Source organism: Arctopsyche grandis, chromosome 11, assembly GCF_051622035.1.
Source record: "Arctopsyche grandis isolate Sample6627 chromosome 11, ASM5162203v2, whole genome shotgun sequence".
Classification (NCBI taxonomy): Eukaryota; Metazoa; Arthropoda; class Insecta; order Trichoptera; family Hydropsychidae; genus Arctopsyche; species Arctopsyche grandis.
In genome coordinates, this window is record NC_135365.1 from 2,294,878 (window position 1) to 2,320,947 (window position 26,070).

General features: G+C 33.2%; 1 protein-coding gene across 6 annotated transcripts in view; it reads left to right on the top strand.

Moving 5' to 3' along the window:
- The window catches only part of LOC143919169 (GTP-binding protein Di-Ras2), a 238,437-nt gene that overhangs the window by 56,499 nt on the left and 155,868 nt on the right, over positions 1-26,070 (top strand). For 4 of the 6 annotated variants that reach the window (XM_077441367.1, XM_077441369.1, XM_077441372.1 and 1 more), the window contains exon 2: positions 10,486-10,546. The gene's annotated coding sequence lies outside the window, so the exon portion shown is untranslated. The remainder of the gene's footprint in view (positions 1-10,485; positions 10,547-26,070) is intronic. The other 2 variants (XM_077441373.1, XM_077441371.1) reach the window with 1 other exon arrangement.

A 26,070-nucleotide genomic window follows, 5' to 3' on the forward strand; every position in this document is an offset into this window, starting at 1 on the left:
TCGATTCGTACGACAAAAGCTCGCGGAAAGCTTTTCGCGACTTCAGTCAACCCATTGTTGGTTCTAAGGGCCCAAAGGGTTAATTTTCCAGAATTTCAAAGCCTCAATGAAATCGGGTCACATACATTGTGTGTAGCTTCGCTAATCGCGAACGACCCGCAGTGCTTAAAGCTCGCAAATATTATGATAGAGCTTTCGCCAAAGGATATATGAGCGAGCACTTGGAAATCAATCCAAATTTCGCAACGTTGTATTGGGACTTTCGACACGTACATATAAAATATTATCATCAAAGGTGCTTTGAAGTCTTTTGAGAAAAATGCGAGTCTATTATTCAAATTTTTTTGTGTGTAGGTATTCGTAGAATGTCGATGGATGGAAATCTGTCCTTATGTACGTTTCGTTAGAATTCTTTTCAGATTTTTCCAACCTGGATTATGCATTGCTTGGTTACACTTGTAAATACATACATATATATATATATATATATATATATATATATATATATATATATATATATATATATATATATATATATATATATATATATATATATATATATATATATATATATATTTTTTTTTTTTTATATTAATTCTCACATTCTAAGAAATGTGAGAGCTGAAAATATAAACCATTTCAAGGACAGATTTTATCAAGCGATTGTACTTATATATAATAATAAAAGAGAGAAACGAAATACTATATCATTAATTATGGGTGGGTTATAATGTTTCAAAAAATCTGTAATATATAATTTAATGTTCTAGAAAATTGTAATTCATTTTAACCTTTGAAGGACCGAGCGTCGAGATCAAACGAGTGTCCCGAACCGGGTCGAGTAAGACCCCAGCATTTTTTAATCAAAATACAGCTTTTCTCAATACAAATGGGTTCAATATATATCTTTTTAATCATTTTATACATCAACATTAAAAAGTTTTAGTCCTATAGCATGTTTTTGACTATTTTTGTATTAAAAAATAGTGACAAGTATTGACATGCAAACGCACATAGGTAAGGCCAACAGGTGACTGCATGACTCAATAGCCACGCGCCAAAAGCGACGAAAACAATAGTTTTGATTCATCGATCAATAAGAATATGCAAGCGAACGGTCAAAAACATGACTTATCGCTATCGCCTTTAAATCATACTTTGGAATTTAGAAATGTATTTTTTACGATGTACCCCTTTTCTAAATCATACAAAATCTATTAAAATAAATTTATTGTAGTTCATTCTAGGAATACAAGAAATATAGGGTGTATAGCTTTGAAAACCATATAGTTATTACGAAAAACGTAAAAGTTGGGGCACTTGCATACCCCACTTCGGTGAGGGAGGGTTAAATATTTTTTATATGATGTGTAGAAAGTTATATTTGTAGTATTGATTTCCAAGTAATATATTTTATAAAATTATAAAACGAAGGAGAATTTGAATATTTGGTGATAAAATCTAATATTGTATGCAAAATATGAGTTAATAATATTAAATTTGATTTAAATAGCATTTTAATTGTATAATACATACATATTTGCGATATAATCTGAATGTATTTTTTTTTTATATAAAAACCACTTTAGCTTCCATTTATTTTCTTTGTTCATTAAGAGGGCTGGACAGCAGCGCCTTGTCCATACAAACTTACTAAACTTCTCCCTTCCTCAATTATGGCACTAGAGAAATTATTTTTTAATATGCTATGGATATCCACCATTGGGGTGCATCTATCGTTTTATTTTTTTGATTTATTATTTTTTGTAGGAGCTAGAAGCCGCCAAACATCTATAAAATCGCCTCTTTTTTACACCCACGAAAAGAGTCCAGCGTGCTTATTTAACGGTCGATTTTAAAAAAAATACGCTGATAGATGCACAGAAAATATCTTTCTCATACCGATGATGAAATTTTTTTTAAAATTGGTTCAGCTTTGGAGGAGAAAATAGTTGATTAGGAAAGCTGGATTTTGTAAATTTAAAAGAGGTAGAATCTGTTGGACGCGCATCTGTCCCTTTTACTCAATATATGTGCGGGGGTCGGGGGGGGTCCGAGGCTAGTACACGTACACTATACACACACACTCGCACTCACATACGACTCCACTGTTCACATGACAAGTTCATACATACGATATACAATTCTCTCGAATCGTAACTACACAATATGTACGTATTACATATTCGCGCGCAAGTACTATATTCGCGCACACCAAATTGCAACTTCTCACTTGTCGATTTCTTTTTATTTCTCCAGATTGGTGTGTCTATGTATGTACGTGACACTTTTATACGAACTTCTAAAATAAAACAATGTGTTATGTAAAGTAATTATTGAATTTATTCAAAATATTTTTTCATTTTGTTTGCGGAGAAAATGAAAATAAAATACTAAAATCTATTTTCTACATATATATTAGTGAAATATTCACATTTTTTAAAATACAGGAAAAGATTATAGTAATTAAACCCTTTCACGGGCAAATTATTTTAAATTGATATATACGATTTTTTTCTTCTTGAATATTGTTCACAGGTACAAACAGAAGGCAAATATATTTTTTATTAAAACAATTAGTAATAAAAGTGGGAAGTATATTTTCCAGGGATCTTTCCTTGGTGCAGTTTTGAAAAATGAAAATGCATTTACAGATAACAAATATACTGAACATAAAATAATAAATGAAAATAAAACACACATTATTAAATAAAATATAGATATATTTAAATAGACTTATCAGCTTCCATGACATTAGCGCTGTCACGCCAATTTTTAAAACACTTGTGCTCAGTTGCATCTATATTTAATTTTGTAGCTCTGGCACATATGCAGCAGTAAGGGCGGTTTCAGACTAGCGTTTTATTTCTGCGCGTATACGGTCATTTCGCCATACGCGCTTACACGCGCGCTACTTTTTGCGCTTCAAAAAACCGAACGCGCGTACACGGGCTTATTTCGGCGTTTTCGCTCGAACCGGTAGTGGTGATTTAGTATCAACATGGATAATACGAGCTTATAAGCGCGTCTACGCTCGTACGAGTTGCGCGTATGGAAAACGAAGCGCCTATACGTGCCTACATGCACTTCAAAAAACGAGATTATACGCGCGTATAAAACGCTAGTCTGAAAAAAGAGTTTCGTACTCCGAGATATAAAACTTTTTTAGTTCGGAGCCCTACTATGCACGCTGCACCAGACAAGGAGTTAAACCCACTTTTATATGATCTCTTTGCCCAAGAACCGTCTGCAATGACTGTCAGTAAGGGATATCCTTCCTCGTCTATGTCACCATTTAAAATGGCGAGCCTTTTTTCTTCTTCACCAACGACAATCATTTCATCAAAGGCACATTCTTCGATTGTTGGCGCTAAATGTTGTTCTATGCTTGTGTAAGTTCCACGACTCAAATTTCATTTAATTGTGAATAGCCATTACCTGTACAAATAATTCCTTCTACGAAAGCAGTATTTGCGGAAACTTGCAGTTTCGGATCTTCGGAGTATACAGTTTCCTTTGCTAAGCACATTCTACACCGAAAAACATATTCGCTGAGAAAACCTTTTCTTATTTCTTTCACAAAATTTAAGTCAGATAATGTACAATTAGTGTGTTCATGCTAAATTTTTGAAAGCGCTGAAAATAAATATTTAATATCTACTATTCTGCGCCCTTCTAATTGTTCATGAATATCTGTTTCGTTGGGATTGTCTGCTTCTGCTTCTATAACTAAATCATCAAGCCTCGTTGATGACGTTGAACTAGCTGTTTCTGATAAATTTTGATCGAATAAATCTCGCGGAACTGTATACAAAGATGTCGGTCCAGAACTTGTGGAGGCTACAGCTAAGTTTCCAACAGCAGCAGCATTGGCGACATCGATGTCACTGTAAATCGAGAATACTATAAAGTAAACAGGAATTCCTCGACTTACGACGGAGATACGTTCCTGACCGTCGGTCGTAAGTCGAATACATATGTATATGTATATGTATATGAATGTATGTATTTGTGTGTGTATGTATGTATGTGTATATGTATAAATATATATATATTTATAAATATATATATATATATATATATATCATCATCATCATCATTTACAGCCATTCGCCATCCACTGCTGGATGAAGGCCTCTCCAACACGCTTCCACTCGTCTATGTTTTGCGCAACACTCATCCATCTCATTCCGCACATTTTCCTAATTTCGTTCACCCATCTTCCTTGCGGTCTTCCTTTTACTCTTTTGCCTTCTCTCGGGTACCATTCAAGCACTTCTTTTGTCCACCTTTCGTCCATCCTCCTAGCTACGTGACCCGCCCATTGCCATTTAAATCTCTTCACTCTATCCACTATGTCCACTACCCTTGTCATATTTCTCACCCACGTGTTCCGCTTCCTGTCTTTCCTCGTTATGCCAAGCATACAGCGTTCCATACTTCTTTGAGTGCATTGGATTTTATTTTGCATCTTGGCGTTCAGTGTTCAAGTTTCACATCCATACGTCATCACTGGCAAAACGCATTGATCAAAGATCCTTTTCTTCAGGCAGAGTGGCATTTTTGATTTAAAAACAGCATTCATCCGTCCAAATGCACTCCACCCTAATTTCATACGTCTCTTTATCTCTTCATTTTTACTACCAGACATGTCAATTATTTGACCTAAATATAAATAATTATTTACTACTTCTACTGGTTTATCATCTAAGGGCATGCAATAACTATTGAACATTAGTTTAGTCTTATCTACGTTAATTTTTAATCCTACTTTTCTACTTTCCCTGTCCAGCTGTGTTAGTCTGATAAGTAGGTGAGCTGAATCACGAGCTACTAGAACTATATCGTCTGCGAACCGAAGGTGACTCAAAAAGCGACCATTGATGCTTACTCCGGCTGTATCCCAATCCAATTTCCTGAAAACTCCCTCAAGCACCGCATTGAATAACTTGGGCGAGATTGTATCTCCTTGTCTTACTCCTTTTCCTATGCTATGCTCACATCACTACATTTTGCATAATAAATAATAGTTACTAAGTCACAAGAAAGCATTATTACCTGGTGGTCGAATGTGTTGTAAGATGGATATTTCGTTTAAAATATCGTTTTTGTCTTTTAGTCGACTGGAACATACGTTATTTCTTCCCTTTTCTTCCATCCATTGTAAGTACTCAGTTCTTAGACTTTCGTACAAACAAACGCTGAACGATATGCATATGACACGACGGAAAGGAGAATTCAAAGAAGCGGGACGCGTAAATACATTCATAAGCGCGAGCGACCGAAACAGCATATTACGAAAGATGCATGTTCCCAAACGTTGCAAGTACAAATATTTCCCGCTCGCATCAATAATACATCAATAATATTCGATGTTTGGGAATTTGTGCTCGATGCAAAACGCGCGCGCACACACACACTCTCACTCACTTTCGTGGTAGTTCGGGCTGTAGCTCGAAGACAGAAACAAAAACAACATTTTTTATAAAGCGATATTCAAAAGTGACGCTGCTATCCAACCCTCTTAAATTCAATATACATACATATTTAAATGCAGAAAAAAATATTTTATATTTTAAAATATCTATAACAACCGGTTGACATATCATATTTATAGATGCACTTTTTTTTTAATTTTATATAATATTACTGATTTAATTCATGTAACTGGTGATTATACTTAAGCTTGACAATATGGTGACAGCAAGCTTTTAATTACAATAAGCAACAAACATCGAGTTTTAGTTTATTTTATTTTATTTCACATAGATATATACCAGGAAGGCCTAACGGGTAGATTCCTATGCGCCTTCCTAGACAATTGATTACAAACATTGCAGCATTTTTATTACAAAAATCGCTGTATTTCGAAAGACTTAAGAACACGATATTAACAATTAATTAATTAATGAATTAATCCATATAGACATCTGTGGATTTAGACTTGTGGATATTGAACGTAAATTAAAATCAAGTATTTGTGACATAGCGGGTAGGATGATTTTTGCCAAATTTATGGTGGTACCGTTTCAACAATGAAATCAGATAAATTGGCAAGCTCTGATAAGAAACGATCGACTTGGAGTCTATAATAGCGCTATTCTGTGTGTCTGTGTGCGATAACGCTTGCCGTACTATAATAGTCGTTTCGATTCGACACATTATGTAGGTTACAGTTAAAACAAAACCAACAAAACGTACGAATATAATAACGGATCAATAAAAACTACTATGTATACTGTTTGCTACCAATGTTTCCTCTATGGAAATAAGTCTCTAAGAATTAAGCGCCATCTATTGAAAATTTATTTAATTAATTTATTAATTAATTTTTCTATTTGGTGTTTTATATTGTTTATACGTTTGTAGATAGGTAGGTAGTTTTTACCATTTTTTTCTTGTATTAATAATATAAATATTAAATTAAATATATTTAGAAGGTATTTGAAAAAAACATTTCTTTTATTTATTTTTGATTAATAGCTTAATATTCCATAGCCCATGCGATTATATTAAATGGTAAAACTTAAACTAAAACTAAAGTAGAGATTGAGTAATTTCCACTTCCACTGGAAATTTTTTATTGCTCGGTGTTATACAATTCTACAAATTTTACACCATTTTTGAGCTTTTTAAAAAATCTAAATTTCCTATACAAATATACATATACAATGACACAAAATTTTGCTAAAGACATTACTAACAAACTAACCAGTAGATTCTATGACAGAATTACTAATAACTAATTGTTACACACTTGTGAAGAGTCTCGGTGATTACAACAAAATGTCTATACCCTTAAGGTATAAACACAGATTACCTAAACACAATCTGCTTTAGGTCATCGACTTTAAAGAGTCTTTAATTATTATTATGTATTAGATATATTATGAGCATTTAAAAGCATTGTAAATAGATTTTTGAGCTATTTTTCCTATTATGCTGTACATTCACATTAGAATAATATAATACTATGATTACTAACAAAATTAAATTAAAATTATAAAATGGAAAATGATCAGTAGATCAGTAGCTATTAAAATAGATATAAGATGTATTGTTAACATAATTTAGTAGTAATAAAAATAATTTAAAAATCAAAATCAAATATACGTACATATGTATGTATACTATCTTTATTGACTGTTTAAAAATTATATTCACATCCACTTTTGCCTCCAATACTAATTATTTCAAGCTCTAATTGATACAAAATAAATCCCTAAAAATAATTTACAACACACCCATGTATACTTATCTGAAAAAACTGCATGCCATAAATAATATTCCGTTAGTCACAGACATTACTTACAAACTAACCAGTAGATTATATGACATAATTACTAATGACCATACTAACACACCTGTGAAGAGTCTCGGTGATTACAACAACATGTTTATACCCTTCAGGTATAAACACAGATTACCTAAACACAATCTGCCTAAGAACGTCGACTTTAGATATTCATTAGTTAATATTATGTATAAAATGTAATGTGAGGATTTATAAGAATTATAAATAGGTAGCTTGAGCTTTTTTCCTATTATGCTGTAATTATTCCCCAAAGATTTATTTAGACTAATCTCTAATTGATTCTATTGAGATTTAAAAAATAAAATATAATATAAAAAAATAAAAACGCACAACACTCAAAAATTATCGTCTTTAATTTAAAAAAAAAATTTCGCCATACAAAATCAAAGTTTGTTTTGATTTTCACGCGAAAGTCTGAAACTTGGAGGACGACCTCGTAAAAATGACGAAAGTTCCACACCCGTGATTCGAGCTTTAGCCCGACGAAAAACCGCCACTTACAGGGTTAATTAAATTATATGAGATGCATAGTAAATGCTCGATTTGGGAAAACGGGCACGCTTTTCATTTGCAATAAAAACTGAAAAGTTTTACACCGAGCCGATCGTTCATATAGATAATGAGGCCTCGTTTTTGACAGACAGTCGCATCGTAAAATCCTCTATATATATATATATGTATATGTATGTACATACATATGTACAGGACGATTCGCACACTCATCACATACATACATATTGTCGGGGATGATATGGAAGATCGTTTGGAAAAAAAAAATGCGGCATGATCGTAAAAGGGCCGTTGTCAATGTACGGATTTTCCGAGAAAATTCTACTGCCAATTTTAGACGAACGTTTGAAAGTTGAATATTTTATGATATTTAAGCTTACCTATTCTACCCATCTGGGCTTGATTTGCTACAATGCTCTGCATGTTTGATTAATCGAAAGAGGAGTGTATAAATTAACTGGAATAACTCAATATCCAGCAGACCGATCTAAAACTGTTCTGCTTTGCGGCAGAGCCTTCATAGCTTTCGCAATTAGAAGTGAAAATTATCACATATACTCTGGAGATACGTATATAATATTACATAGGGAGAGCTTTGTGAAACTTGACCTGACTCAGAATTGAATCAGACTCGTACAAATTGCTGCTGCACAAACATAACCTAATCCTTTGGTTTATATTTTGGAAGCTAAAGTGCACATTTGAATGGATCAAGTACTATTTTCGTAATTGCACCAAATGCACTCTATTATACGAGCCCAATTTGACTGATATGTTTTCTATGTGAGTCTGTGTGTATTATGGGGATTTTTTGAACACTGTTAGTCCTATCGAACTGAAACTTAGTATCGGTTACTGAAATTTTTATTGATACAACGTAAATTTTTTTCAATTTTTAAGTTGACCGGAAATGGTACTTCCCCTAATAAGTGTCCTCTTTTTTTTACGTACCTTTTATACAGTTCACATGGTTTTCGTGTTAGTGGTAATTTTTTATATCTCTTATCTCTTATCCGATCGTTTTCATACTTTGCCATATTGCTCATTTTGGTCATCAATATACGTTAATGTATCGTCTACCATTAATTTGGAGATAAAATATCGTATACAATGCGAATCAAATATCCACAATATCGCGTACTGTGACGTCTATGACGGTGACGGCAAGCTACTTTAATCTATCTTCAACCTTTTCGCAATGATATGGCCATATCAGATTTTAATTGTTTAAACGCCTATAATTCACTCTATATTTTATAAAATTTGCTCTATAGGTTCTCGTCAACTCTAATATTTAAATATTTGTAGTTTTAACTCTCATATGTATATATAAATTTCAAATTTGGCGTCTAGTTTCATGTAATGTAATAAACGATATATATTGATTTTTGGTCAAATATGTCAGATCTGACCTTTCACTGCTAAAAGTATATCTCTTCACTGAGTTTCATCTGCGAGATAAGTATTCAATAAGAAGTTATGTTGTATCTTATTGTTAATATGATTTACAATAAGCTTACATACATTTCGTTTTTTACAATAAGCTTACATACATACATCACATACAATTATTTTTAGTTATCAGCTGATTTAATTAAGTTTTTGAATTCATTTATTTCCCAAACCACTAACTGAATCCGACTGAAAATTTTTTAATGTAATAAAAATTATAAATTTTATTATATTTTTTTATTATTTTTACCTGAACCGTAAGTAATACTTTTACTCTAGAGAATCGAGGTTTTTTATGTTTCTCTTAGAAACCTTTTAGTTTATTGAACTGAAATTTCATATATACAAGGTTAAGCTTAATACTAAGTTATATATAAAATTTGGTGAGCACCCGTCAACCGGAAATGGCAGTTTACTATTGTTCGATTTTTCTTCCACTATTTTTATCGATCCTTTCAACTTGTGTGCTCTTCACGACAAAATTCAATGTGATGAAAATAAAAAAATATCAAATTTAATAAACCGGAAGTGGGATTTTTTCCTCCTAGAAAAGTCAAAAATGCTGTGACCACACGATTTTTTTCCACAGCCCTGAACGTATCAAGCTGAAACATTATATTTATATTCTTTATGTACTAACTTAGAGTTTGTAAGGTTTTGGTAAGAATTTTTAAACCGGAAGTGGTAATTTTTTTTAATTATTTATATAATTAACAATATTTCATTAATTCATTTTGACTTTTTGAAATTGTTTTTGTCTTCTTTATATTTTATGTATAATATTTAAAGTAATAAAATATTTAACAACTTCCGATGACCGGAAGTCATCCTTTTGTCTGTGTACGATTACCTACATTTGCGCTCAATTTATAACGAAAATGCTCTCATAACTGGTATGTATGAACGTGTGTGTGTTTTGCTATCAAATTTCGTTTTTATCTTTCTTATATTCCTCAAATACATAGATAAAGTCGTGGGTTGGTTACAACCGAATATTTTTTATGCAGTACACATATGTTAATATTAATATATTTGTATCTTCTAAAACTGTATTTGTATAAAGTGTGATACATTCATACGTTAAGAATATCTGTTTTGAAATAAAGCATGTTTTAGTATTACAAATCTGGAGTCTAGACGTGTTGTGCTCATAAATGTTTTAATATATTATATATGTATGTAATATCTTTTTGTTTTTCCATTTTCAGCAGATTTCCACCGACGAAAACAACATCTCACATCCGAGCACAGCTTTCTGGTAAACTGAAGGTATTTATTTTATCATATATTTATTCCAAAACATAATTAATCGTTTACTAGGAAATCTTTGTTAACATTTCAAAGAGTGTGTAGTCAGTAAGTTATTACACCACTAAGAATCTCTTTCAAATGAGCATTTTCTTTACCAATAACAAGGACAAAGAGCTTATACTTGAATTAGACTTAAATTTAAAAAGTGTTCTTTGAAATAAATGGTATAAATCACCTTTATAATTGACTCAATTGAGGCTATTTTCCCATTTCAAAACATGCGATAAAACACAAAAACACATTATAAATTTTATTTTTACGAAATTTGCACGGAAACGAGTTCAATAACGGTGAATTATTCACAGAATGTGCACAAATATGAAACATCGCGCTTTTGAAGCACGTTTTTATCGTACTTTTGGCTCGCATTCATAGCATACATATGTATTATGTATGTAAAAGTATCAGTTCGCTTTGTTAACGTGTGGAATTCAACGCGTTTATTATTTATGAAATCGAGTTGGTATCATCACAAAGAGTACCTATTCGTAAACGGTGTTTTTTTTAAATAATTAATGTGCCCTCATAGGACGGTGAAGATAAGTGGCTTATTAATTAACACGATCCATTATTCAAAGCGTTCGGAAAACTCGCTGTTGAAAATTCGGTTTGGAAAATCAGTCGATATCGTGAGCAAGGCTTCCCGGGTGGAATTTGTATCTATTGTTATTTGTAATGCGAATGTTAGTATGTTATAAAGTCTCTTTATGTTTTTAATGTACATATGTAGATCTACACACACTAAAGTTCATTGTCATGTTGCAAAAGCTCGTTTTTTATAATATTGTATTGAATTTTTTTGGAATCGTTGTCGTTGGCATTAACAATAGTTTCGTTTGTTGTGGTCTTTGATAGGAATTCATACATTTTTTGTATAGTTTGACGCAATACTGCGGACTGGCCATAAGTCGCCATGCCAATTAATTATCATTTTTACAAAGCTTCGTTCTTTTTGTATTCATTTTATAAGTACGATTGCAAACGTGAGAGATAATTCTCTTGGCAACGTTTGTTTGCGTCATGGCTTCGGCTTCTGTATAGGTATATAAACCCTCATAAACATTTATTTCCTAAATAAAAAACAGTGCTATTTTTATTATTACAAGCTTAATGCTTGTAGGTATAATAAAATTAATATAATACAAGCATTTTTATATGTACAATGCGAATTCATATAAAGATCAATCACAATGACATCTATGGATAAACTATTACAGCATTTTATTATACAAATTGGCGAACCTCAAGACGCTTAATAAAAAGATTTGCAAAAGAGATCGGAAAGGAGACGCCAATTTACAGTAAACATTTCATTGAAAATCAGAAAAATTGGCAAACACTGAAAGTAAACGATCGATCTGGATTAGGGTTGCCAGATGATAATTTGATAAAGGAGGGCAGATGGGTCTAAAAAGGAGGATTTTCTGTAAAAAAAGGAGGACATTCAGAAATTAAACGAATTTTTTATATTATTTTACTTTATTTTAATCATATTTAGCTGAGCTGCCAATTTTGGAAAGACGTTCTTGGTTTTTTAACAAATAATTATAAAAATCTTCACATGTCATGTTTTTGAAGTTGCATTGAGTAAGAATTGAAGATTTAACTGACTGCACACTTAGTCTATTCCTCTCTTTGCTCCACTGAGTATTAATCAGTGAAAAAACTCTTTCCACATTTGCATTATGTGCGCTTATACAAAAATAAATCTCGCAGAACTTGAGCAGTTCTGAGAAACATTCAATGTTTTTAATACTTTTGAAGTAGATTGTCCACTGCTCGTGGAACTTCAAATCATAATATGCTTCATCTTCATCTGATTTTGATTTAAGAAATGAAATCAAGTTATAAAATTGATCGTGTAGCTTAACATCGTCAATCTCTACACCTCTGATGCTCAAGAACTCAATGCATGAAACTAAATCATCATAAATAAGTCCCGCCCGATGTTTAGCAAAAAGGAGGACTCACAGTAGGTAAGGGAGGACGGGAGGACAAAACATGAAAAAGGAGGACATGTCCTTCTTTTGGATACCATCTGGCAACCCTAATCTGGAGTCACAAACCAAATTCTGGCAAACAGCTACTAGTGGGAATCGAACCACGACTACTTTGCTCGACAGCATAATATATATATTTTTTTTTTTATTACATTTTATACCAGGAAGGCCTTATAGGTAAACCCCAATGTGCCTTCCTGGCCAATTACAAACAATACAAAATTTTGTTTATACAAGTCACTGAATTACGAGACACTGAAAACTTGCAAATTAACGAGACATCTATGAATTGTACATACATTTTATTGTACATTAATCATACTCAAAATAATGGTGTCATATTAGTTAGGAAGGAATTTAACAAATTTTTAATCGGGAACCGTTTCAACAATGAAATCAGAGAAAATTGGCAAATTCTGATAGGAAACGATCGACCTGGAGTCACAAATATCCAGGTCTGACCAGCAGCACTACAGATATACTCAGAAAATTTCGTTTCAATCGAGGTCAGCTCATGGGATCGAACCCGGCGCCAGTCGGTGTTAGGCAGAAGTTTAACGACCGAGCTATGCTGCTGGCTAATATTCTAACCACTAGTCTACGCTGCTGGTTGATATATATAATAATTAACTAAGAAAGTCATTGTACATATAGAAGTAAGCTAATTTCCATGACCGTTTCTCAAAATTACAATTAAATCAAATGAATTGGCAAACTCTGAAAGGAAACGATCGACCTGGAGTCACAAACCAAGGTCTGACTAACAGCTACTAGTGGGAATCAAACCGTGACCACTCTGCTCGACAGCATAATATTCTAACAACTAGTCCACGCTGCTGGTTGATACATATATTCTTCTTAGTATTTTTATTTCATTTTATTGATCGCTCCGAAGCAACTAGTGTACTAGTACAGATACAATAAATTAATACAATTAATACAAGCATTTTTTTACAATTCGAATTCAAATAAAGATCGGTTACCTGACAACTCGTTCACGGATTTTCCGTAAACCGAGGATGCGCTCCAGGTATTACGTATACGGCCATTTCTTTCTCACCCCGTCTGTTCACCAATATCTCGTTTACTATGGCATTACGTATGCAGCCATCTCTTTCACAGACCGTCTGTTCACCGATAATAGACGGTCTGTGAAAGAGATATTATATATATTATATCTATATACATATATAAATCAGCTGATAACTAAAAATAAAACTATCACTGTTTGATCTGTGTACATATAATATATTAAGCTTGTATTGGTTAGAAAGTTTGTTTTGGAGAAATAAACAATGAAATTTGAGGTTATGGGTAGCTGTTGAACTAATTGTATGTGATGTATGTATGTAAGCTTATTGTAAAAAACTAAATGTATGTAAGCTTTTTGTAAATCATGTTCACCGATAACAGACGGTCTGTGAAAGAAATGGCCGTATACGTAATGCCTGGAGCGCATCCTCGGTTTACGGAAAATCTGTGAACGAGTTGTCGTGTCACCATAAAGATCATGCACAGTGACATCTATGGATAAATTATTGCAGCATTTTACTATACAAATTGGCCACTCTGCTCGGAAGCATAATATGCTAGCCGTGCCGCAAATGGAAAATGGTGAACTCTCCTTTTTAGTAATACGACATTTGAGCAATTGATTTTCGAACATTTACTACATTCTAATTCAATTGGATTTCATCTCGAGGAAATCGTATCCAAAGCAAATACTACCACTAAGTGTGCAGGAACTTACTTGATGTTAAAGTTTAATTGAATCGATCCCATGCACCATTGCATCGTGTCAAAAAGCTACCCAAACCAACTACATTTTACACATTCAAACACTGAAACCCTATGAAAGCCTAGCAGAGATCGTAATCGCACGCTGTAAATGGGATAGCTGTAACGGTCCGCGACGTCTCAAGTCCCCATCCGGAAAAACCGGTGAAAAGCGGGTGGCAACAGTCGCCGTAATTACCACCCGCGTCCCCCAGACGGTGGGTGGTAGTGAGGGGGTGGTAGTAGTCGTCACCGTTGGTCGTTTAGACGTTATCAAGCCGGCTCACGTGTTGTTTCATGTCGGCCATTGTGGACAGGCAGGCGCCTATTCGCCTGTGCCTGTGAACATTGTGTACAAAGTCTTAACATTGAGCCTGGTACACACCATCCCATCGCAGATACGGAGAGACTCATCTCAAAGCCCGGATGCCAACTTTGACGAAGGCGCATTTCCGCAAGGTCTTTGTCAGCCCTCAAACAATTGTTGCTGTCGTCGATTATGGTGTGATTTGTTTATTTGCATTCTTGACGGATGAGAATTCAGTGCTGGGTGTAATTAAAAATGTAATATTATATATATATATATATATATATATATATATATATATATATATATATATATATATATATATATATATATATATATATATTATATCTATATACATATATAAATCAGCTGATAACTAAAAATAAAACTATCTGTTTGATCTGTGTACATATATTAAGCTTGTATTGGTTAGAAAGTTTGTTTTGGAGAAATAAACAATGAAATTTGAGGTTATGGGTAGCTGTTGAACTAATTGTATGTGATGTATGTATGTAAGCTTATTGTAAATCATATTAACAATTAGATACAACATAACTTCTTATTGAATACTTATCTCACAGATAAAACTCAGTGAAGAGATATACTTTTAGCAGTGAAATGTCAAATCTGACATATTTGATCAAAAATCAATATATATCGTGTATTACATTACATGAAGCTAGATGCCAAATTTGAAATTTATATATACATAGGAGAGTTAAAACTATATATATTTATATATTAGAGATAACGAGAACCTATAGAGCAAATTTTATAAAATATAGAGTGAATTATAGGCGTTTAAGCAATTAAAATCTGATATGGCCATATCACGGCGAAAAGGTTGAAGATAGATTATAGTAGCTTACCGTCACCGTACCCAAAATTGTGGATATTTGATACGCATTGTATACGATATTTTATCTCCAACGTATTGGCAGACGATACATTAACGTATATTGATGAGCAATATGGCAAAGTATGAAAACGATCGGATAAGAGATAAGAGATATAAAAAATTACCACTAGCACGAAAACCATGTGAACTGTATAAGAGGTATGTAATAAAAGTCAATGTTTGTGTGTCTGTCTGTCTCGAATAGGCTCCTAAACCATTGAACTGATTACGATGGAACTTTCAGGATTTGTTGTATGCATGTCCGGGAAGAATAGTGTGAAAAATAGTCGCCCAAAAACGGGAACGGAACGGGAAAAAGGGGAATGAGAGTCATTGCGACGCATTGTTCTGTTGTTAGGGTAAACATTGCAACATAAATGTGTTGTGTTTAAATAAACAAACAATTGAATTATTTCAAATTTGTTCGCTGTCTGCGTTTTTCCGACAAATGGGAAAAGGAACGAGAACGGGAACGGGAACGGGAACGGGAACGGGAACGGGAACGGGAACGGGAACGGGAACGGGAACGGGAACGGGAACGGGAACGGGAACGGGAACGGGAACGGGAACGGGAACGGGAACGGGAACGGGAACGGGAACGGGAACGGGAACGGGAACGGGAACGGGAACGGGAACGGGAACGGGAACGGGAACGGGAACGGGAACGGGAACGGGAACGGGAACGGGAACGGGAACGGGAACGGGAACGGGAACGGGAACGGGAACGGGAACGGGAACGGGAACGGGATCGTTTTATTCCCTGTTCGCCACCATCTTGCTATGTCAGATTTTAATTGTTTAAACGCCTATAACTTTTTCTTTTTTTCACACTATATTTTCATACTTAAAAGGGCTGGTTTTGGACATCGAAGAGGCTGGTTTTTAAAAAACTTATTTTTACTACTTTGTATTTTCATTTATTGTCTGTGTATTTATAGGTATGTATATATATATATGTATATATATATTTCTCATCTCTTTGTATTTTTCGACCATTGTGGTGCATTTAGGGACTCCTGTAATGCCAAAATGGTCCAAACTTAAACTTAAATAAATAAATATATAATTACATAAATTAACCAGAAGTATAGAAAATGGATAGCGTGTAATGCTTTCAATTGTGTGGTCTAGTAATAATGAAATATTACATAATCTAGACCATATACTTCTTATATTTATATGCTATACATTTCCAGCCCGTACACGTTGGTATTATATAATTCGAATTTATTGAGAATAGCATAATTCATTCGATAGAACGAATAGGTTTTTTCGCACAAACGAACCATTTTTACCAGACCCGCATTGTATCCTGTCGTCTTCGATCAAATCTCACGTCTTCAATACCCATCACACGTATACATATATACATACATATACTGAATATATGTACATATATAAAATATATATATATTATTCATTTGACCATTCGGAGCAATCCAAACTCAACGAGCGCAAACACCGATTTCGTCGTGTCAACACGGATCGATCATTTGCTCTCGTCAAACAAAGGGTTAAATTATTATTATTATTATAATAATGTTAGAATAAAGCAAGAAGATAGGGGAGGGGTGTATTTTTTTCTGTTTATAATCCTCCGTATATTACGACGCGATATTAAATTATTCGATGATACAGTGTGATAATTCCGGTGGTTTTGGCAGTCAATTCGAACGTTGACAATGGGATCAGTGGCGTCGCGTGAAAATTAATTAACGCAACCTGAACCCCCCCCCCCCAAACATTCCCCTTTCCTTTTCCACGTCCACCTGACCCTTTTCCCCGTTCTTTTGTCTATAGCTCGTAGAACCTTCGGTATAGACTGTGTCCTGTCGACCGTTTGTCTGAAGTCAATCGATCGAATCAAAGCTAGATGTGCAATTATCGTAGATGGTTTGTTTTGTTTTGTTCCGTGAAAATTTCCACTGATTTGGTTCGATAATTTTAATGATAGTTATATATTATGTTGCATGTTTAGTTGTAATAAAATAAAAATAATATATACATATATACAGGGTGTCCGGTAGGTGGATACAAAGCCTTGAAAAGTTGATAGCTTACATAATTTCCAACATTTTGAGCCACATATACTTCAGTCCAAAGTCTAATGGTTTTTTTTATTTCATTTTTAAAGATTTTTAGTAAAAACACCAAAATCTCACAGTTAATTGCTAATAATGCCCAAGTTAAAAGAGGTATGTTAGTAAGTTATTATTTTTTTGTATGTCTAATATTTATTCAATCAAATAAAAACAAATACAACCATCTGTGTCAACTGAAAAAAATAATAGTGGCACCGTAAGATTTCAAGAATTTATCAAGTAGGAAAAATCCGATATTTTTTTTGTATATAAAAAAATAACAAAAATTATTTTAAGAGGTAAAACCTTTATAAAAACATGGCTGTTTATTCTCCTTTCTATTGAGATATCACTCATGCAGATGTCTTGCCAATTATCAGAATTAAGGTGTAAAACCTAATCGAGGAAACGCGCCAAACAGAGGCCGTCATTCACAAGCGACTTTAATGTTATCGTCTAATATCAAAGAAAACAAAAATTTTGATAAAATTATTTATTGTTTATGTTCAAATACCGATTTCAAATGCATACTAAAGTCGTTCGTCTCACTTCCATGATGGTAATTTTGGATTTTATGTCTTTTTCATGGTTTTAAAAGATTGCTATATTTTTTTGATTATCTGATTATATTGTTTTTCTGATTATACTGTTGCGTAGGGGTTGGTGTAGGATCCAAATAAAAGGCCAAAGTCACTTCACAGCATTTATTGGGTGATTAAGGAGATCCACGCACTGCCAGTGCTCCGTCCAGAATGCCTTGGTATGGCCTTGGTATGGTATGGTCTTGGTATGGCCAGAATGCCTTGGAAAATTATGGAATGCTTATAAAGGGCAGGTCGCTCAGTGCATCTTCCTCAACACGTTTTTTTACCTATTGTTATAGTCACGTACCAGATATGCAGTCCCACGGTTTTGCGCTGTCAGTTCTGAGAACTCTAGTGGGAAATAGCTGGGTGCCGTTACCGACCACTAAGTCCATTCGGAGGGGTCTCCATTGTTAGCCGGCAAGACTTAAGCCTGGAGATAATCCTCGAAAACCAATTATAACGGCGGCTCCTTTTAGCATATGCTACAGTATCAAATTTTATTTTATTTTACATAGATATATATCAGGAAGGCTGTCGGTTCTGATAACTCTAGCGGGGATGCTACTCGGCCTAATCCGAGGGTCTCCATTGTTGCCCTCAAAATCACTTAATAAGCCGCCTGATATTGCCGATTGAACTTAAACCTGGAAATAATCCTCGAAAACCAATTAAAACTTTTAGCATATGCTATGTACAATACGATATGGTTGAAATCTTTCTTTAAAATGTTATCTGAATAATAGAAGACAGAATGTGAAAACCAATGAAAGAGTTTCTAAAAATTTGATTATTCCATATGGAGTACTACAGGGGTCTAAATTAGGACATGTGTTGTTTATTTTCTATATTAATGATTTGGTGAAAGTATTTGATGTATGTAAAGTTCATATGTTGGCGGATGATTCGTTAGTAATCCTCGAAAACCAATTATAACTGTGGCTCTTTTTAGCATATGCTACAATATCAAAGGGATCTGAAGAGTGGAATTGGTTCGAAATAATATCACAAATTTTTGACAGACAGGAATGTCACTGAACCAACAGAGCAAATCTAGTAAAAATCTATGAATATGCAGTAGAAATATTTTCTTGATGTATATATTACATACATATATGTACACATACATAATGTTATGGCTTGCATTCGTAGAGCAAATAATTAGCTGTAAAGTTGGCAAGTTCCGTGTCATACTTGGATGAACTTTTGCACAAAGGGGGTATCCTTTATGTTCGTATTGTTTGGGAGGGTTTTGTATAAATACTACATACATATGTATGTACTACATACGTTTATTTGGATGATAAAACACAGATTTAATTATGAGCTAATTTGTTGTCGCAATGTTACCAATTAGGAATTGTGCTTTGTATTCAAAAGCGCAAATTAAATACATACAAACTGGTTCGCTAGCTTTGATGGGTTTTCCTTTGCAAATTTATTGCGTTTGAATTTCAATTGTGTGTCCCATACATGTAATAGATAATCTGTCATCGCATGAATAGGTTTTTCATTCCATTCCAAACAAACAAGCTTTCGTATTTGTTTCCCAAATACATATTGTACGCATAAAAGAGAATGGAATTTTCCATCGAATTCGAATACGCTTACATGATTATACTTTCCATTATATCCAGTTCAATGTTATATTTATTCAAATGATGATTATATGCATTCATATGTACCTACATATATATTGAAAATTGTGTATTTATTTCAATAATAGCGGCTTCCAAATCGGAAAAGCTTAATTTTGGAAAAAAAATCGTCATATTATTTTTTCATTGATAATTAAAATTATCAATGAAATGTAGTCATATTATACATAATAATATTTAAATTAAACTAAATTAAACATCTTCATTCAGCTGTCACTTGTCCATGCTGTCCAGTTCTAAAAAACAACACCGGAGAGCTGCTGTCTATTTGCCGACTCCATGCTTTGAGCAGACAAATTCTTGCCGAATACACGCATTCGCCAAAAAATTTGCCACAACCGTGAACTGGGCAACATGCTTGCATTTTTCACGCATTCGGCAATTCTCTTGCCGAATGCGCGTAATAGACGATTTCACGGATTCGGTGTAACACATACATATGTATGTATATAAAAAAAAAAATTATCCCTGTATTATATTACTATACAAAGAAGACTTTATATCAAATTTACATTTAAAATTTAAAGTATATTTTGAACTCAAGTCAAATTATAGTCGGTAAAGTATCGAATTTCATATCTCGCATTATTTATTCATATACATATGTACATGTGTATTAACATACAATTTCAATGAACCACTTTAAGATTAAGATAAAAGAGAGCACACACATAGGATCAAGAGTTTTCTTTTGTGCACTTTGCCGTACGCGCACCAAAGTGATGTTCATAAAATCGCAATATGCTGAAATTTCGCTATCGCTCTCTACCAACACAGCCTTCTTTCTCCCCAATTCTTGTTTTCTTTTATACGTGGATCGTCGACTAGATAAGTTAGAGATACTCCCAGGTGTACCGGCAGCCGTATATTTTTCAGTTATAATAAATTTCGATCGATGTATAAAGTGTTCGCGCAACAGTGGCATTCCAATATAATACGTGTGTTTGTATGGACGTTGTGCGTTCGAACGGAAACAAGCGCATAGAATGCTATTTTCAGATAAACCATTGCCAATATTGATGAAAGACTCGGGACCGTTTTCATTCTGATAGTTGTGTGTTCGAATGTATTATACGTTTACCTATACACACACACACAATATCCCCTGCTGTACTACAAAACACCCCGTTGTCAGAAATGAGGGGTGGGTTTGTATGATAAGCAGAATAAAACGTGATGCAGGTTTGATGATTGTACTCCGATTTTTATTGAGGCTGGCTGGCGTTGTCCAGCAAAGCCAGGCGTTTCCCGGTGAAGGTTAGAAGAAAAAAATCGAATGTGACTTTATCTATGGTCGTAAATTTCGTAAATTGGGCGTAAATGTAGGGAAACCTACACAAGATAAAAGTTCTACTTCCGGTTGTCGGATTGTGTTCAAATTTTTTTTATTACTTAATATCACTATCAGTATTATACACAATAAAAATCAAGAAGATTAAAATAGTGGAAAAGGTAAAAATAAAATAATTAAATATTGTTTAAAAAAAATTACTACTTCTGATTTACGAATTCTTACCAAAGCATACAAATATTATTTTTCAGCTTGATACGTTCAAGGACATGAAAAAAGTCGGTCTCCGTGACGGGCCCGAATATATACTCACTTAATTTGCGCGAGCAGGATACAACAGGAACAAGAGGAACAGGCTTTTCCTCCCGTATTAATGTGCGCGCGCAGAATACGGGAGGAAAAACCTGTTCCTCTTGTTCCTGTTATATCTTGCTCGCGCAAATTAAGTGAGTATGTACTGTTTACCATTAGTATTACCGAGTATGATCTTTGCCTTCCGATATTTGCGTTTTCGGGAGTTTCACATTCGGGCCCCTGAGGTAGACCCGAAAAAATTCGGGTGGTCACAACATTTCTTTCCTACGAGGAAAAAATCCCACTTCCGGTTAATTAAATTTAATGATTTATTTTTTTATTTTCATCACATTGATACGAGGATTATACTTGATTTTTTCGTGAAGAGCACACATGTTTAAGGGGTCGAATATTAATGTGCGCGCGCAGAATATGGGAGGAAAAACCTGTTCCTCTTGTTCCTGTTATATCCTGCTCGCGCAAATCAAGTGAGTATGTACCGTTTACCATGCACCCTTTTTTTTGATCTTTCGACTTAAGATCTTTCGATTTTCGATCTTTGCCTTCCGATATTTGCGTTTTCGGGCGTTTCACATTCGGGCCCGTGAGGTAGACCTTAAAAAAGTCGGGTGGTCACAACATTTCTTTCCTACGAGGAAAAAATCCCACTTCCGGTTTATTAAATTTAATGATTTATTTTTTTATTTTCATCACATTGATACGAGGATTATACTTGATTTTTTTGTGAAGAGCACACATGTTTAAGGGGTCGAAAAAAATAGTGGAAGAAAAATCGAACTGTCACTTCCTGTTGACGGATGCTAACCAAATTTTATATATAACTTGGTATTAAACTTAAACTTCTAGATATGAAATTTCAAATCAATAAACCAAAAGGTTCCTGAAGAAAACATAAAAAACCTCGATTTTCTAACGTTAAAGTACTACTTCCGGTTCAGGTAAAAATATTTGGGTATAGAATTTATAATTTCTATTACATGTAAAAAAAACTTCAATCCAATTCATTTAACGGTTTGGGAGATAATTGAATTCAAAAACATAAACAAAGAAGACACCTATAAGGGAGGTACCATTTCCGGTCAACTTAAAAATCTGTAAAATATAATATCGTATCGAGCAGAATTTCAGTAACCGATACTAAGTTTCAGTTTGTTTAATAGAGTGCATTTGGGCTCGTATAATAGAGTGCATTTGGTTCAATTACGAAAATAGTACTTGGTCCATTCAAATGTGCACTTTAGCTTCCAAAATATGTACATATATTACTTATACTTATAAGTTTCAGTTCGATAGGAATAACGGTGTTTTAAAAATCTCCAAAATACACAAACACACACATTTTTTCTAGATCATGAAAGCGTGATCAGTGATCGATTCTGAGTTCGAATCAGTCATAATCTCGAGTTAGAATTTTCACATGATCACAAAACTTCATCTATTGTTACTACGTACATAGATAAAGGAAAAAGGTCTAAGGATTCCATTAATAACAAATTTGATGCGTGGAACTGCATACAATTTATATCGAATGCAATTTCAAACTTGCAAAACATATATTCAGTTTGAAAGGCACGTCCTTTCAAAAGACATCTTTCATATTTCGCCCTTTGATTATGCAGATGCCAATTTGAATTGCGAATTTCCGTACTCGGTGTATTCGTATGTATGTATATATATATATATATATATATATAATAAATAATACTTATATTACTGAGTTTTCTCGCGCGTGCCTATATTCCACTTTTCCGAACTTTTTCGCGTCGCTTATGATATAATAATCTTTGAACATGAGTTTTCCATTTGCATTCGTTTTCAAGTTGAACTTCTGGTTCCTCGTCTGTCCAGGCAGAGGTTAAACTAATTAATTTATCCGGTGAATCTAATCTGCTCTAAACCTAATGGACCGGCATAACGTAGGACAAAATTGAGTATGTTCGGAAAATTTTCCATAACGATAATTTGCCAAGGCGTATTATTATTAAATTATTTTGTAAAATACCTATACATTGTATATATGGGTTTGAATCGAATTAATTTCATTTGTTGTGGATGTGATCGAGTTGTTTGGATACGTTTTACATTTGAATGATTTTCCTTTTCGTTTTATTATCGTGTGCTATTTGGCTAATGTATTGTAATATGTTTTTTTAGGATATCGTTTATATTATATTATAATTTGTTTTCGGTGAACGACTTATGTATGTATCTTATTTATCAATGCGGTTTCGTTGTTTGTTGTCTTTCATCTCTGTATTATTATATTATATAATATACCTACTTAATGTGTTGCCAGGATCTACAACAACTGTTGTATTAATTTTCCAGCTGGGTGAATTTTCCTCATGATAATAATATTGTTTTCTTAGCAGGCAGGGAAAAGAACGTTGTTTTCAAATCTGCTCAGCATATGAAATGATAGTGAAATGTTTCATGTAAAATTATAATAATGTATATTATTATATAATACAATGTGAAAATATCAATAAATTTGGCATTATTTGGAAAGGTTTTTGAGTTTGAATTGAATTTCCGGGAAGGTATGCGGAAAGTATTTTTTGAAGGCTTAATTAATAATTTCATCAACATATTTTGTTTTATTGAAATTAAAATTTTATTTTTAATATGCTTCATATTGTTTTCCGTTATTTTATTTTATACATACATACATACATATATACATATGTATATACCAGAAAGGCCTAACAGGTAAACCTCATTTCGCCTTCCTCAATTACAAAAATATACGACAAATTCGATAATACTAATATTTCAAGAAATACCTATGTACATTTTTGTTAGCATATCAGCAAATTCGAAAAACTATAAACTCGAATTTTACGAGAGACAGGAAAGATTTCCGATTTCGTGGAGATGTTTCATTGAAATTAGATGAATTGGCGAACTCTATTTGGAAATGATTGACTTGGAGTCACATATTCAAGGTATGGTCAGCAAAAAAGGCCAGGGAACCAACTAGGGATCTTAATTGAATATTCGAATTATTCTTCTGATTTTTCAGTCATTCGTTATTCGAATACTTCAACAACTATTTAAAAAAAGTTATTTTTTTAAAACATTTCATAAACGAGTTATATTTCGCGATCTTACAATACATGTAAATTTATATCATATTCGTATACACAAATGTATGTATTTGACATCATACATATGTACATATGTATATTCGTCGATTGAATGCCACGTGCCGATTCTCAGAATTCTTCCCGAAAATAAAAAAAAAACAGAACGAATGAAAGACGTAATAAGACGGTAATAACATTACTTATTTACCTAAATAAATTGTTCCAAAATCAGACGATTTTTTTTAATATGCTCCAAAATCTGAAATTCTATCATTTGCAATTGAACTGATGGAAAAATACTAGTTTCAGAAATAACTAACTCTACTGACTCTACTGACATAGAATAAATGAAATTAACACTAAAAATTTAGGAACAATTATGGAACAAGAATTGATAAAAATCATTTCAAAAATAAAATAGCATAATAAATAAAAGAAGATTTCAAAAAATTCAACAAATTTGAAAACAAAAACAAAATGCATGGATATCCTATACCATGCCCTATTAAGAATAAAACCGACATTAATAGCGTGTGGATGTGTATTTTTACTTACCTCCTTTACGTTTCACATGGCTTTCGTGTCAGTGGTCATTTTTATCTCTTATCCGATCGTTTTCATACTTTGCTATATTGCTCATTTGGGTCATCAATACACGTTAATGTATCGTCTGCCATTACGTTGGAGATAAAATATCATATACAACGCGTTTTAAAAACAGGGAAAGTAAATATCCCTGACGTTTAACAAGCGTTGTTTAACAAGGCGTAAACTGTTCGCCATGACACGGCCTTATCAATTTTAATTGTTTAAACGCCTATAATTCACTCTATATTTTATGAAATTTGCTCTATTGGTTCTCGTTATCTCTAATATATAAATATTTATAGTTTTAACTCTCATATGAATGTATATATAAATTTCAAATTTGGCGTGTAGCTTCTTGTAGGGTAATACACGATATATATTGATTTATGGCCAAATGTGTCAAATCTGACATTTCACGGCTTAAAGTATATCTCTTCACGGATTTTTATTGAATGTAGGGTGGATGAAAACAAAAATTAGAAATAGAGTCGACAGTGAAATATTCAACGCATTATTATTTCTGAAACCAAATTAAGATTTTTCCATATTATATTTTGTAAATTTATTTTTAATTGCAATTTTCTCAATTTTACAAACTATCTTATATTTTATGTGTATGTGGTAACTCAACGTTTTTGACTTTATTAAGAGAAACAAATTCCACTTCCGGTATTATACTTAAATTTCCTTATGGAGAGCACAGATGTTTAAGGGGTCGAAAAAAACAGTGGAAGACGAAATCGAACACGAGTAAACTGCCACTTCCGGTTGACAGATGGTCACCAAATTTTATAAATAATTTGGTATTAAACATTTACTTCTAGATATGAAATTTCAGTTTAATAAACTTAAATATTTCTAAGAAAAACATCGATTAAGAACTACTTTCGGTTGAGGT